Source organism: Emydura macquarii, unplaced genomic scaffold (assembly GCF_026122565.2).
Source record: "Emydura macquarii macquarii isolate MOO-44397 ecotype Brisbane River unplaced genomic scaffold, CSIRO-AGI_Emac_v2 contig_3390, whole genome shotgun sequence".
Classification (NCBI taxonomy): Eukaryota; Metazoa; Chordata; order Testudines; family Chelidae; genus Emydura; species Emydura macquarii.
Genome location: NW_027133527.1, coordinates 609022 through 625550, shown reverse-complemented (window position 1 = coordinate 625550; position 16529 = coordinate 609022). Strand labels below are relative to the sequence as shown.

The 16529-nt window shown below is 50.2% G+C and overlaps 1 long non-coding RNA gene across 1 annotated transcript in view; it reads left to right on the top strand.

Moving 5' to 3' along the window:
• Positions 1–16529, top strand: part of LOC137144117 (uncharacterized) — a 44267-nt gene that overhangs the window by 26959 nt on the left and 779 nt on the right. The gene's annotated exons all lie outside the window — the stretch shown is intronic.

Here is a 16529-nt window from a genome sequence, read left to right as displayed (position 1 = left end):
CGACCAGCTGCAGGGGGCCTCGCTTCACTTTTTATTATGTGTTGTGTTGGGGACAGAGGGGGCAAAATATTCCTGCTTGAGGTCCCCAGTAGGCTAGCCCCAGCCCTGGTGTAGACAGGATCCTGGTAGGAGTGTGGTTGGAGGTACCTGGTGACACATCCTCCTGATCAGTCACTAGAAACCCAGGGGAAAAGAGTTGCGTGTCCTGGGCGGGGTTAAATAAGTCCAGGACCCATATAAGGAAGCAGTGTCTCCACAGGCCACACCCAGCTCCAACACTGACTCACTCTGTGACCTTGGGGAAGTCATTTGACTTAACCCCTGCGTCCCTGCCCTCTCTCGAATATTCATTCAGTCACATTTGTTTAAAAAAAGGGAGGGGGGCTTTGAAGACGGAAAGCGCCATGTAAGCGCAAAGTATTAGCAAACTAGGGGGAGTGATCTCTGTCTCCCAGGGTAGGTGCGAAGCTGAACAAAAACACTCCGAGCTCCTTGGCTGGAAAGAGCTGCAAAAGCACGCTGTGTTTGGATGGAGGCGTGTGGGTTGGGGGACGTAAGATACACGTCAGCCTCTGTGCTCTTTATTTGTGTCAAGAACAGCTACAAATCTCCCCCCCCCCCCCCCCCAATCTTTTGGCAATACGGGGCCTGATCCTTCAGGGCCGAGCACCTTGTGCCGTCAGTTATTCCCCTGCAAAGTGTAAACATCACCGGCCGTGTAAGTGAGCAACGGATTCTAACGGGGTAGCATGTTACGACCCCTTTGCGCAGCTGTAAATAACCATGAGGCATCCAGCTTTCCCGCAGTGCACGGTGCTTGCTCAGTGAAGGTCTCTGCAGTGCTCTCTGCAAGCGCTAAGCCAAAATCGTTACTGGTTTATTAGAAATGCCCCCTAGCTGCAGTGCTCCCCCCGGCCTCGGGCCCTGAGCGTCCCCAAAGTCGGTTTGCGTCTGGGGCCCTGGTTTGAGCCCCTCTTTAGCTATTACACCTTCTCCTCCAGAAACATGCAAAGCAGCAAGCGTGTAGCTGAAGCTGGACTCGTCACAGCAGGCACCTTTTCACTCATCCTTGCCATCACAATTCTCACGCTGCCCAAATCTCTGGCTGCTGCCGCTTCCCAGGCAAAGAGAGATGAAGTCGGCTGAAATGCTGAGACTGTGGGGAGGACAGAGGCATTTCAAAAGAGGCAGAGCCACTCCTCCCCCGCCCAAGCCCTCGAAACGGGAAGTTCAGGGAGGAAATTGCTGCTGACTGAGCTGTGTGAGCTCTGGCCGACTTCGGATGACTAAGTTTGGCAGTGCTACCTGCAGGCTGCTTTTCCTTTTATGGAGGATTTGAGAGCGCGACTGGAGAGAGGCTCCTTGACAATCAGTGGGGATCCACCCTGACTTTGCGATACAGGAACTGGCTTCATGGGCTCTCTGTTCCTGTGCTCAAGGCGGGCGAGGGAAAGGCGGGGTGTGGCTCTCCGTTTGCATGATCGCCATATGTGTTGGGTAGATGGCTTCGTATAAGGATGCTGTCACCGTCCCCCTACGTGTGAGTGGGTATCCGTGCGCACCGGGTGTGCGTGTCCGTGTTCGCTTGGGGACGGGCGGTGTAAGCACAAGCACACGTACGTGTCTTGAGTGAGTGTGGATCTGATGGGTGAGTGTAAATGGGTGTGTGAGGGCGTGTCCAGGAGGGGGGTGTTTGTACTTAGGTGTGCACGTTGGAAGGGAGTTGTGCGTGTGTGCTTGTGCATTTTGGAATGAGTTTTCGGTGGAGCGGGTGTTTCTGGGTGCAAGGGGCATGTGTCAGAATGAGCGTGTGCCCAGCACTCGGTGTGCCCGCAAGGGGGCAGAGGGTCCCAGAATCCGGGCTCCAGCCCTAGCCCGGCCGTCCACACTGCAGTTAAACAGCCTGAGCCCCACAAGCCTGTCAGCTGACAGTGGAATTGCAGTGTGGTCTTACCCACGTGCCAGTGTGCCCCTTTTGTCCGGGAGCAGACGTGTACTCCCATGGGAAGGGCTGACACAGGTAACACTGCTCACCACCATGGACACAGCCCCATCCTGTGGGGCACTGCGTGTTCTCAAACCCCACTGATTTCAGGATCAGGCCCTACCTGAGGAAGACAAGCGGGACTGGACTCTAAAAATTCCTCGGAGCTATTTTCTGAATGATGTGTCTCGTTACTGAGGTTTTCATTACAGTGTACAAAAATCACCCAGGTCCTGCAGCGCCTCAGTTTCCCCTTCTCCAAAAGGAGCACCACACCATAGTACCTAACTCACAGGGTGCTTGGGAGACTTGGCTAATGTCTGCAGAGACCTCGGCGGTGCTGTTGTTAGTCCTTCTCGCTGTCTGCTATAGAGCCTCATTGCTGCCTTGTAGGAGCTGTGTTGATTCCAGGATATTAGCGAGACAAGGTGGTTGAGGTACTAACTACATTTTAGAGCACCACTGATGCCCATGGGGCTTTCAGACACAATGTGCTAGAAGACTAGGCCCCTGGCCCAAAAACCTATCGCTCTGAGACGGGCTGAACCAGATCCCCAGGTCCGAACACCCCCAGACTTTGGGGCGGTTCGGATCCGTATCTAAATGCTGCGGCTCAGGCTGACCGCTCATGTCATCTCTTTTCTATGTGGCGATGACGATTTGTCCTCGTCTAAAGGTGGCAGCTCTGGAAGAAGAGGTAGAATAAGGGGAGCCAGGGCTCATGTGCCTGATGCAGAAGAGTGAGGGGAGCTAGGAAAGATCAAACTGCATTTCTGCCAGTGCTGCTGGGCCTGAGAGTGGGGCGGGGTGGGGTAGGGAGATTTCACGCCCTGGCTCCTTCCCACTGGATCTCAGTTTCCCCAGCTCTCCTTCTTCCAGAGACGGGCTCTTTTCTTTGCTGGCTTTTAACCTGGTCTCTCAAACCTGGTAGGTAGGAGGGAGGGAAAGTTCCCAGTCTCTCTCTGCTTGCCCTGGCCTGGTTCACGGGTTCCAGCGAGAGTGGCCGGGGATGTGGGAGAAAAAGAAAACATTCCAGAGCTGGGAAGAGGGGGCTAGAGACAGGCAGCGAGCATGTGCTGTGTATCTTGGCAGGGGGGTTAGCGCGCAGGGAGAGCACCAGAGAGGGGGCAGCGCAGCTCTGGAAAGTCCCAGGGAGATCAGAAAGGAAAGAGAAAGAGAAATGAAAGGTGCTCATTTTCACTGGGCCTTGCAGGGCAAATGAATCCCTCCCCACCCCCAGCCCCAGATGCTGCTACCCTGCTCTCCCTTGCCTGCCGCCTCTGGGGTGGTGGACAGCTGGCGCCTTTTTGCTCCGTTTCCCCCACCACCACCGCAGGCAGGCGAGTGGGTTGGGACCAGGCTCCCAGTCCTCATATTGTGTCTTGCATTCCTCGCATTCCCCACCCGGGGGAAGCTCTCACAGATGTATCCATTTATGGCCAGGAGGTTAGGTCAAGTGGGCAGGGTTAAAGGAGAGCAGGGATCTTAGGGGAGTCGGGAGCCGGGATGGGAGGGGGCGGGCAGGGAGAGCTGGTTTACTGAGGAAAATAGGGAAGCGGGAGGAGTTTAGGGGAAGGGAGGAGAGCAGGATTACGGGGCAGCGGGGGAGGTACGGATACTGGGGGAAGAGGGCAGAAAACAATTAGCTACTCCAGGGTACACAAGAAAAGACCCCCCCCCCCAGGCGAATGCAGAGCATAGCGAGGGGATGGCCCAGAGCCAGGACTCGCCTTGCCAGCTGGGGCGTTTATCGCCAGCAATAAAAGCACAGATTAGTCGCCCCGCGAAGGGACATCTCAAAGTTCCCCTCCCCGCTGGCGGATCAGATGAGTGTGCCACATGCAAATGGGCAGGCATAGCAAACGAGGCAAGCTCAGGTCTTGCCTGCCCGGCGATGCCAGCCTCTGGGGTAGCTGCACCCGTGCAAACCTTCGTGTAGACCCCAGGGTAAGCAGCAGCAGTGCGCGGGGGGCAGTGGGGGCTCCACTAGGCGTAGCTAACTCACTGGCTAAGGACCAGATCCTCATCTCACCCCCACTGACATCAGTAGGAGGTTGGCACCTAAATATCTCTGAGGATCTGGGCCTAAAAGCCTCCTGTAGACAGAATCTTGCAGGCAGGAGCTTGTGGGAAGGGAAGAGGCCCCTTGATGCTTCTGCCTCCTTACTCCTGGAATGATGGAAGGGGAGTTGGCTGGGGGCTGTGCTAGATACTCTGCCCCCGACAGACGGCCCTAGGAAGCACTGCTGTCCTCCTCGGGGGCCCTGTTTGTGCCTGGAGGAGCCCATGAGACTAACTACCAGTAACAGAGCAGCACGGAAAGTCCATCAAATACCCCTGCCTGCTGGAAAGGCCCATGCTGGCTGGCCTCGCCCGACCTGGCCCTGGAGCGGATGCTGTGGAGCCAGCCACCTAGCAAATGGATTCTGGACTTTATGTGGTTAAACTCAGCACATTCTGTGCGAGATTATTTCAGGCCCGCTCCTTTACCACACCAGTTGGGTCAGTGCTCCCCAGCCACAGAGAAACAGTAGCTTCCTGCCCACACGGTTTGCAATCTGCAGGAGCTCAAACACCCAGCAGCAACCAGTTTCCCAGTGGCTCCCATTAACTTCAGGAGGGGAGGTGGTGCCATGGTGTAAGAGAGGGTAGCATTTGACCCCACTGCTCTGAGACGGGTGCAGGGATGATGTGGCCAGGATCAGATGAATCAAAGGTGGCTTCCCGTGATGAAACGTCCTGATACATTTGAATCACTATAACAATGATTCATCCTGTGGTACCCAGCCTTTCAGAGGATTCAGCCGTTGCTCAGGGAGCTTGATTTTGCCTTGACACATATATACCCAGGGGGCTGGCTAAAGGGGGCTGGCTTGAAAGAATCACAATGCTACAGAACGTGGGCTGATAAAAAGGGTTCAGCTATAACGTCAATGGGCTGAATTTGGGCCCTGGTTCTGACTGTTGCTCTCTGCAATGTGTCTAATGATCTACTGACGCTTGAACACATTGTACGTGGGGAGAAGGGGAGTGCAAATGGGCAAGCCGAGGCCGCCTTCACGCTGCAGCTGCAACTCCTCATGTAGTCATGACTGACGGCAGCGTAGTCCCTCCGGTGCAAATTGTGTTGCGCTGGTGGAAGCCAGGCCTAGATATGGGTGTTGCGCTGATGCTGGTGCAGCTACCCCTGTGGAGACAGTCCCAGGGCCCAATTTTCCTCTCCCTGACACGGGTGTACAATGGCAGTGCCGGCAGATTAGTACCTGGCCAGCCCAGGCACTAATGAGAACTCACACCCGCTCCAACATTTCACTCCCCTTCAGCGCTTCGGTTTTATTCCTCCACAATAACACACGTTCAACACATCATTGACGCCCCTTTGCCCCGGCCTTCTCAGCGGGCCCTTCAGGATTACACTCCACCGGCCGCCTGCATGGGACGCAGGTCAGCCTCCCTGCCCCCTTGTCTTCCTAGCCTGCTCCCTGCAGGATTACACTGTGCAGGCCATCCACCTGAGAGTCACAGATGAACTACGCCCTGGCGCGCTCCAGCCCAGCTGAGCTACTTGCTGGGTTTTATTTTGTAGCTTCATAGAGTTTAAGGCCAGAAGAGACCATTAGATCATCGAGCTCAATCTCCTGTAGATCACAGGCCATTACTTCACCCAGATACCCCTATATTGAGTCAGACTAAAGCATTTCAGGCCTCAGGAGACTAAACTGTTTCATGCCACAGGCAGAGAACAAGAGAGACCAAGGTGCCGCTGATACCCGAGACCCTTGCAGTGGTGGGGAATTGATTAGGCAAGGTGTGTCCAGACAATCCCAGCAGCTGCTCCACTCTCCATGCTGCAGAGGAAGACAAAACTCCTCTCAGGTCCCAGCCAGTCTGACCTGGGGGAAAATTCCTTCCAGGTCCCAAATCTGGTGTTCAGTTTGCCCCTCGGCATGTGAGCAAAACTCACCAACCAAGCATCTGAAAAAAGGTCTTCTCTGTCGCACCTCAGCACTGCTCCACCCTGTCCAGCACCCTGTCTCCAGCTGTGGCCAATCTCTGAGGCCTCAGAGGATGGTTTGGTTTTGATTTTTGTTTTATTACCCACCAGTCAAGTCCATTTGACCAATTGTGCATCAGGGGAAACAAGTCCTTCCTGACACCCTGAACCATGAGATTTGATTACGGGCGTTGTAGTACTGCCGAGCTGCAGGTGTATCCTGTTCTCTCTGTTGCCCAGGAAAGGGATAAACTGGGGGGGGCGAGGCTCTCCAGATTCACAGATTTCAAAGCCCCTCCTTAGCTAAACTGTACTCAACTCAAAGTCGTCTTAATAAACACCTGCTACAGATGCAACCTGTGCACTAGATTCTCACAGTTGGACTGTGCTGAGTGACTTTGCTGGTTTGGATTCCCACAGCTTCCCTAGAGACCCCTTAGATCTAGGCACTGAAGTAAACAAGGAAAAAGGTTCAATAATCCCAAGTAATTTAGTGTGTGCTAATTACAGACCAGCCTCATGAGAATAATTTATTCACTGATGTCCTTCCAAAAGGGCTGTATCAGGGCGGGCCCTTCTCATAAGACACTGCACTGCTCTTTCAAGGAGCTGAAGGCTTCCAATGCAGGGGATTATGGGCAAGGCACGACCGTGTTTGTAGAAAGGACACCAAACCGTCACTAGACACCTTCATTAGCACATAGCTTTGTACAGCTTCTGACGTTAGTGTTTTGCTTGAGGGCAGGGCTTGGTTAATCATAAGTCAAGAAAGAGAGAGTCAGGGAAAGACAGCGCCTGAGCAAATGATGCTATAATGAAACTGACTGACAGAGGAATAACATAATCCAGCCTTCGAAACCTCCAGCTGCTATTGGGAGTCACCAATTGAAAAATAAAGCTAAGGCAGAGCCGCTATTAGTCATTTTCAACTACATGATTGTATTCCTTGGGAGAGGGGAGGGGCAACTTTCCCATTAGTGGCTCGGTGCATTTCCATTGTTTCATCACAAATAGCGATCTGTGGACCACATCGTCAGCCCTGGTCTCTCATGCTTCATATGCCATGGGTTGTGTCTTCACAAATGGCTGCATGCTCATTTTGCAGATGCAAAGATTTATCTGTCCAGGTGCAGCAGCTGCCCGCTTTACAAGTGCAAACTTTCGTGGGCATGATCAAATGTAAGTGCTAAACAGGAAAATGTGGTTCTACAGCCTTCCAGTAGGAGAAGTGGGGCAAACAGCGTAGCTAGCTTTAAGATGCAGGTTAAGAAGTCTATAAATGGGAGTGTATGGCAGGGTAGCCTGTGACAGCAGGGGCGTGGACTTGATGACCCAGCAGGCCCTGTCCAGTCATGTAAGTCCAGCTTTCACTAGCATTCCTTGCTAGTGAAAACAAGACAGGAAAAGTACTAGGCACACTGTGTCCCCCAGCAAATTAACACAACAGTTACAAGTCACAGAAATGGCCCTTCATCATTAAAGGCTTTGGCGAGGGTCCAACCTTTTGCTTTCATGCCACCAAGACTTTGCCCCCTTTTTGTAATTTACTCGTGACGGAAATACCACTGTAGTTCTGATACTGCTGATGTCAGGTTTATCAATGATTTGTTCTTCAGTGTAGGTTATGTGTTCCCTCTCTGAACCTGATCCACAGAGAACATTTGTCTCCCGCAGCTGTCAGCGAGGGGAGTTAGTTGTTTAGCTGTAGAAGTTCATGCACTTAACTCTGCAGGTTCCCACTGATGGGCAGGATGATGGTTGCTACACTCATTCCAATGTGCTGGTGCACAGCTGTGATGTATTAATAATAATGTAATGATCTGTCCAGGACGGTTGCTAGTCCTCATTCTGGTGTCTCCATAGCCTTTCCTCTAAGGCTAACACTGGAATATCAATGGTTCTCTCAGCTATATCAATGGAGCTAAATCTGGTGTATTAATGATCTTAACCTGAGTGCTGACGACTCTCATTTGGGTCTATCAATGGCACACTCATCTGTCATATCATGTGAAATATCCTACCGAGGGAAGTAGGTCACAGTAAGGAATGCTGAGACCATTGTTCAGTTCCTTTGGCTGGAGATGTATGATGGGGCTTAATGTATTGTAACTGAAACAGTAGCTTTTAAATAAAAATGGGTGAAACAGTTCAGATGAAATACCAAGTGAGCGGAGCCTTCACCCAAAGCACAAACTGAATCGGGGCAGAACTTTTTTTGAGGGTGGCAGAAGTTTGGGCAATGTTCTTTTCATGCTTACTTTTCAGCGTTATGCCCCGCTGAACTGGAGATGCTCGAATACCTCCAGAAAGGCTGTGCATGAGAGGGAGCATTTTCTTATGGGAGAGAGAGCACGGTCTAGTAGCTAGAAATCAGACAGAGGAGGGAGGGAGCTGGTTTCTAGTCTGGTTTTGACATGCTGTGTGACCTTGGGCAAATCCCTTAACACCCCTGTACCGCAACTGTACAAGGTAGATAATAATACTTCTTGTATAGGAGACTAGGAACTTTACCCTAGATCCTCAAAGGTATATATACGTGCCTAACACGCACTGATTTCAATGGGAGTTAGGCACATAAATACCTCTGAGGATCTGGCCCTTTGTATTGACACTCAGCTATGTGCCAGAATTTCACAGCAAAAGTAATAGGGACAGAACGGAGGTCCTAAAAGCACAGGCCACTCCCATTTGAGCTGTAGGAGAATCTCTCTCAGCTGTTGCGATTATGACGCGCAGGTGAGCAGCTCTGATTCCATCCAGTGATGAGATACACCAGCCAAGTGGTTCTGCTGATGTTGGTGAGGATGATAATTATGACTAATAAATAATAATTCTCATCCCAGTGCAAAACGGGAAGTACTGAAAGCTTCACAAGAAAGCTTGCTCTGATGACTTTTGCAGCCCCTGCTTCGCAGACCCAAGAGGTTTGTCCAGCTTGGATAAAATATGGCTCAGCACCCTCAATTTTGAGTGCCTCTCCAACATGAGTCACTTTTAGGTTCGCGCACCAGTAGTTTATACCAGAGAGAGAATAAGGGAGTTGTTTCAATGCTTTATAACAAAGGTGCCCTTTCTGATGAAGGAATCTGTTCAAGCCAGAAAGTATTTCCTATTATTGAGGAGTGAAAATAATTCTTAAAGAACTAGGGAAAGTTCAGAGATGAGGAAATCGGGTGGGATTAAATCAATCCAAAATCAACCTTTTCAGTGCTAAAATGCTTCCACGTCCATGCGATGTGATGCTCTGTTTAAGGTTCACCTCGCCCATTCCCAGACCAGGTAGGGTCCTCAGAATACAGAGTGGAGTGGACTGGAAAGTCCTTTTTCCAGGCTGCTGCTTGGATTACAGTCATTTTCATGTCCGTGATCATGACAGATTTAATGAGTTCTACAGGGAAGCATCTGTCTGCCACAGGTCGTTTAGCTGAGTGGTTGTTAAATAATCTCTGCTTTATTATGATTTTTCATCTCTTGTTACCTTTTTTATTCTGGCTTTCCCTTTGCTGTTGTCTTGCTCTAGCAAGGGGGGGGATAATTTATAGTCTTGAGTAGGCAAAACCCGTCCAATTTTCAGTCAGTTCCCCCACTACCTCTCTACCCTACCCCTCCTGTATATGCATTTGATCCCAAACCATGCAAAAATGAACTCAATATAAAATCCAAAAATATTTGTTCAAATTGGCAAACAAGTTCCCTTTGATCATTTTCATGCTCCCTCGTATGTTTACTTTACTCAGATGTTCCAGAGAATGAGTTCACTGGCAGGAATGCCCACAAAAGACACATTTTAAGACAACATTGGAGAATGGTCACAAAATGTGGATTTTGGTGATCTCACAGTTTGACTGGTGTTGAGTTTTTGGATTACCCATGTGGAGTCGTGAAGAGGCTTAAGGAGCTGACAGCCACTTTCCTTTGCTTTATGGGAAGGGGCACCCGGCAACTTATTGGAGAGGAATGGTCCCAAACCATCTCAGTTGTAACATAGAGACACAATATGGAAAAGACTGGGGAGCACTGAATTGTATTAATTATTGAGTAGATAAAGTGACCCTGAAAGTAAAAACTATCCTGGTAGCCATTATTATTTTCTTCCCCAGCGTGCTCTATGAATTTACCAAGCCAAAAGCACCCAGTATTTTTCTGTTGTCCCTTTACTTTCTCTTCCTCCTCCACCAGACTTGGAGTTTATCAACTGACTAACCTAAGGCCTTGTCTACGCTACAAAGATAAGTTGACCTATGTTAGGTCAACTTGCAGCCGCCACGTTAATTACTGCGGTGGCTGATGTCCACACCCCCCTCCTTGGGTCGGTGGTGTGCATCGTCGACAGGAGCACTTCCACCGACCTAAGAGAGGCTGTGTGGGGAGGTGAGAACCCGGTCTCTCAGCTCTGCTGGCAGCTCCCTGCTGAGAGCCCGGCTGCCCCACAGTCTGCCGGGCTCCTGGCGGGCTGTCCCCCTCCCCCTCACCTCTCTGTTCCCAGTTAAGAGCAGGGTCTAGCCACCCGGCTTTTCGCCCCAGCTCTCAGCCAGAAGTGGGGGTCCAGCCTCCCAGCTCTCCAGGGGTTTGGGGGGCAGTTGGGCTCCAGCTGGTGGGCTTTCTTGTCAATTTCATGACTCCAGCAGAGCCCTGAAATGGAAAAGAAGGATAGCCAATGTAAGGAACGCAGTGTCTACACTGACACTGACATAAGCCCTATGCCGCTCGTCGAGGTGGTTTTATTGTGTCGGCACAGCAGGGGAGTTACATCGGTGCATTTCAGCGCATTTCGGTAGGGCAGAACAGGCCAAAGAGAGACATTGCTTCTCCCCGCCCCATCGTCTCCCCAGAAGTCATGGTGAAACCACGAAGGCAGAAGGAACCAGCACATATTGTGCAGTTCATGCAGCAAAGTGGGGGGTGGGGGGACGCCACCAGCCAATTCTGAGAGAGGAAAAGGAGGAAGAGGTGTATTTTGAATAAGGCAGTGGGGGCGGGGGTGCTTCAGCTGCTCTCTGGTTTCCTGTTTCCTTTAACCCCTTCTCTGAGAGAAGCTCACCTCAGACCCTATTGGCCAAGCAGGGCTGTAACCAGGCTTTGCCATTTAAGGCTTATTTCCCGGACCAGTTAGGAAACAGGCTCCTGGCTGTGCTTACAGAGCTGCTGGTTAGGTTTGTCAATTGGTGACAGCTCGCATTAATTTAGACTCATGCTCATAAAGGTGAAATTCTAGGTGAAAGCCAAGGGACCCCGCTGGTCTCTATTAAACACTCCTGAACTCTGTCTGTAATACATTCAAACGGAGGAGCTGCTACCCGATTCATTCGGCGACAGACATGGTTAAAACAAACAGGGTGGGGGTGGCACTGATTTTCTCTCGTGATGGGCTGCCACCCGTGCTGGAGTGGCCCTGAGACACATTTCCACAAGCCCGCCAGAAGGCAACAGAAGAAAGCTTTGCTTTGCCTAAACAGTCCCAAATACAGGCCCCGGGCTGGGATACAAGCTGGGCTGGGTGCCGTCGAGCCGCCGTCCCAAACAGGTCCCAAACTCTGAGGCTCTCCCTGTATCTCTTTGCGCTTGCTTTTGCTCTGAATCCATTGCAAACATGCTGTAGCTGGGTCTGAATGAGGCCTGGGTAATTGGCTGCTGAGGTAAGCATGGCTAGGGTTGGGAAGGAGGGGGCAGAGGAGGCAGCAGAGTTAGCTCTTGGAACCACCATCAAAGCAGGGCCCAGGCACTTCTGACAGGACAAGGACCGATGTAGTTACGTGAATATTCCCGGCAATAACGAGGCTGCTGTGTTCCCGTGAGAATCAGGCACTGGGCTGGACTTTAAAAACAGGCAGACAAGAGCCAGCTTGTCGTCTTAGTCCCTTGGTCACCCCCGGTGTCGCCTTTACAAACCGTTGGGATGCCTCAGGGTATGTCTGCACTGCCGGCGGCGAATTCGCCGCTGTCAGATCGACGGAGCGGTAGTGGAGACCCGCTCCATCCAGCCGGAAGTCGATTCAATAAAACCACCTCCCCGAAAAGTGTAGCGCTGGGTCGAGGGGTACGCGTTTCCCGTCGGCGCGGCGCAGTGGAGGAGGCCTGCTGAAGGAAGTTACGAAGCCGACGGGCATTACGCAAGCTACCGTTGGCAATGTATGTTGGCTGGATGCCCTGGAGGGATTGAACTCCCTTTGCCCTCCTAGACGTAGTGGTCCAGTCCTTTCCGGGTCAGGGCAGCATGGGGGAAGCTTGCTCTGCTGCTGTCCTGTGTGTCAGGGGCATCTCTCTCCAGGCCTGTCAGGCTGACACTTCCAGTTTTCAGAAGGTGGCCTCGGTCTGGGTGTGAGTGAGACCCACGCCTGTGAAGAAGGCCAGCACAAGGACCAGGCAGAGGGTGAGCCCAGAGGGTTAGCTAGCCCCACGCTGAAAGCAGCTTCTGCCAGATGCGAAAGCAAGCCACTGCGATCTTGGCGGTGCTCGCATGCCCCTGTGGGTACGTCTACACTGCAACAAACCACCACCCGCAGCAAGCTGGAGTTTTAGTGCTGTAGACACGTTCTGTGATGAGCTCAGCCAAACAGCTCTAGAGACTGAAACCCTCAGGGCTCAAGTAGGACTTAGGTAGTGCTGGCCCTCTCCCCAGTGGTGAATTTCACCCTGTGTCCGCACACAAGGCAGGTCACGCCTGGACCACAAATGATGGGACTTTATCACACACGTGTGCAGGGAGTATAACTGACACACACTGACCTCAGCCCTGTGTGTACAGATGATAGCATCTGTGCACGCAGGCATTGGTTCGGAAAATTGTGCACCCTACTGTGGGTGGGCAAAGTTGCCCTTGCACAAATGGAGGCTGGGTTCAGGCCCTGTCTTAGAGTGGAAAGACGTTAAAACGCACCAGGTTAATGGAGGAAGTATCATTTATCTGAGCCTCTAGAATTTAAAAACCAAGAGGTGAACCTGCTGGGAAAGCTTGTGCTTTCTCCCACTGTGCGGGTATATATAGCTATATTTTTTAAAAGACTCTAATTTATAATTGCTTGTTCTCTGAATATGAGGGTCTCTTTACTAACCCCAAAATGAAAAAATTAGATGCCCGTCTGGTGGAGAACAGGACATAATATGCTAACAGATCAAGGGAATGTCAATTAACACAAGACATTAACTGGTTTGTTTAACTTTCTATGGAGATCTTATCTCCTGCCAGAAAGAATGCATGGAATAAGCCAAAGCACGCTCTGAAGGAAGTGGAAGATAAGATCTTCTAGGGACCATGATCCGCAGTAATAATAAAATACAGTTGTTTTGATTTAACAACCCAATATTGATGTCTAGACACACACAATCTGTGATAGGACAGATTTATTTAATTCCAGAATTTGTTTGCTAAATGGACCATTAGATTGTCTTGGCCTGCATTCAAATACACCGCCAGACCACCAGACTCCCACTGAGGTCCAGGAGAGTTTTGCTGTTGACTTCAATTGAAGCAACACCGGGCTCTTCCCTGGAGGAGGTCAGGCCTGATTCCGTTCTTACTAGTGTAGCTCCACTGATTTCAGTGAGTTACACCTGATGTACCCTGGTTTAAGAAAAATGCCCACGTACCTGGTATTGGGTGAAGGTCCCACTGCTCTCCTCTAGTGAGTCATAGCATGCGTACTGCTTATAGGAAACAAATACTGGCATTAAAGGGTGTTAGCTGGACTTTCAGCATCAATGGTTCCAGTAAAGAGGACTAATTGGTGCACACTGAATTGTCCCAAATGGTTTCTTTTAAAAGGGAGACTAAGGGACTGAATGCAGGACTGCGGCACAGGAATGCCTAAATTCCATTTCTTTGCCACCGACCTTTTGGCCTTGAACAAGTCACTTAAGGAGACATTTTCAGAGGCACAAAGGGAGTTAGGCATTGACTGTTAAGTGCAAGTTAGGGTCCTGTCTGCCCTTTGTGCCTTTGAATATCCTCCTCCCTCTGTACCTCAGTTTCCCCATATGTAAAATGTGGATAACAATACTGCCCTGCTCCACAGGGCTGCGACTAAGTGGATAGATTTTCACGGCAGTTGAGAACTGGCAGCTCCTCTTGCTGTCAATGGCATGTGTTCAGCACCTCTGGAAATCACACCAAGTAGTCAGGCGCCTCAATATAGACTCGGGGGCTGACCTGTGGCACTCAGATTTGACAATGCTGGCAGTAGTCACTTGCTCAAAGACAGTGGCAGGGCCAGGAAGAGAGCTCAGCTATCCCAAGTCCCCATCCTTTGTACAAACCACTAAGCCATCCTTCCCTCTCCTAGCCCTAGTCAACTGGAGGTTAAAAATAGCAAATCACAATCATAATAGTGCTTAGCAGTTATATAGCCTTGTATGTTTTCAGCACACTTTGCAACCCTCAGAATGTCTGGAGATGTACGTTTTCAAATGGTGGCTTCAACCGCTCTGCACCTCCATTTCCCCATCTATTAAATGAAGATAATGATCTTTCCCTAAGCCTCTCAACAGTCCTATGAGGTCACGTCATCTAGTCATCTTTGCAAAGAGATTTAAGATCCTTGGACGGAAGGTGCTAGAAACCTTGTTATTGTCAACAAAGTTTAGATGCGATTAGACAGAATCCCACTGAGTGTTTGCATATTCCACTATCGGTTTCATTTCCCATGTATGCTGAGAGCCATCAGAGAATTCCATACAGCACTATCATGTTTTTTTACAAAACAATTTGAAAAGTAATTAGAAAAAAAAAAGATTTAAAAGATACTGTATGGGATGAAATAATCAATTTTCACATCTGTGTAATACTTTTTATGGGCCATGTAACAAATCCATGGAGAACATATTGCATGGGAAAGTTTCCAAGCAACTATGATACTGCTGTGGCAGATTGTTGTTCAACCCTGATTTGGGAGACTCGGGGTTTGAGTTTCAGGCTGAATCATTGGGGTGATGAATGAATGGTTCCAGGGAGCTGACCCATTACAAAAGAAGCCTGGGTTGCCTGCTATTTTGGATTACCCTCTTGTTCTCTTATTCCTTCTATGTCTAGACTCTAGATGGAGGGATGTCCCCTGAAATTCAGGCTTAGACTAGTGTGAGGGTCTTGTCTACATAAGGAAATTTACCGGCACAATAAATAACACAAATGCAGATAAAGGCTTTGATAAATTGGAGGGACTTTTCGGAGGATCATTACCAGGGATCAGAGGCCTGAGGCACTGACATATGAAAATATAAAGTGATATCTAAGGGGAAGGATAATAGTCTACAAATACTAGAAAGAGAAGAATTGTCTGGGGGGGCACAGGGGATGTGGCTGGAGTACAATGAAATTAATAAGGAAAAATGTGATGGTCCCTAAAAAGCTTCAGGCTAGAGAGACTTCTTAGAATGTTGACTAGTCTCCCCAACAGGTATGATGGAAATCCCACTGCCTCGGACATTTAAAATAGATGGGACAAAACTGTAAGAGATACACTGTAGGGAACAGTCCTACTCTGGCCTAACCAGGGGAAGGACTAGTGATAAAATCCCTCCCATCTCTAATGTTTATGGGCCCAACCCTAAGGTCCTTGCTGAGATTTGGCTCTGGCAGAGGCCCATTGGAGTCGATGGAAGTTTTGCCTGACTCAGGACTAGTAAAAGTGGAGTAAGGAACTCAGGATTTGGCCCTGCAGTTCTACGAACTAAGGAAGTCCTGGGCTGTGTCTTCCCTTCCACCCCACAAGCGGAAGAGGAGGGAAAAGCCAACGCTAGCCCCTCTTTGGGGGGATTTTATTAAAAAAAAACCCTTGTTAATTTCAAAAGTTTCCATGGGTCGCTTAGCCTCTTTTAGCTCGGTGTCAACTTCTCTCTTCCTCATTGTGGCTAGAGGGTGGCAAGTGAGAGAGTGAATAAGCATCAGTGCAGGCAAGGGGCGGAGGAGAGGACTCCAGAACGCATCTCACTGGAAGGGGCAAAGTGCTAGAAAAAGTCTTCTAGTGCCATCCTCTGTCAGTAACCCCCTCAAAGATTTGGGAAATGAAGAGTCTGATGGAGTTCTTGGATGAGACAAATCTTTGTTTGGGTTCCTGCTCTTAAGTTCTTGTATTGGGCATGGATGGAGGGGTCAGACCTCACCCTCAGGGATGTTTCTCTAACATCAGAAACCAGAAAGGTACATGGAAGCACCGATTGGCAGGAAGGAGAGAGAAAGCGCAGTCAGGAGGTTGTGAAAAGGCTAATGGCAGGAGCACATGATGAGGGAAATAAAGCCCTCATTATGGCAATGGAGGAGACAAGATGAAAACAAAGTTGACGCAGTGTCTGATGAGTGAGGCTGCCCTGGGGAGACGGCGAGGAAGGCAGAGCCGTGGAATATAGTTACTGAACTAGGCCCCAGCCATATCAACCCCACCACGGCACAGGGAACCCTCCCACAGATGATTTCAACATGAGCCAGGGAAATCCAAACTCCGCAGAGCAGGCCAAGGGGGCAGCAAGGAAAAGTGAACTGAAACAAAGAAAACCCCTAAAGCCTACATTTACGGTTTCACAATGCCTGCTCATGGGAGGAGCTCAGCGCCTTCAAGTGCC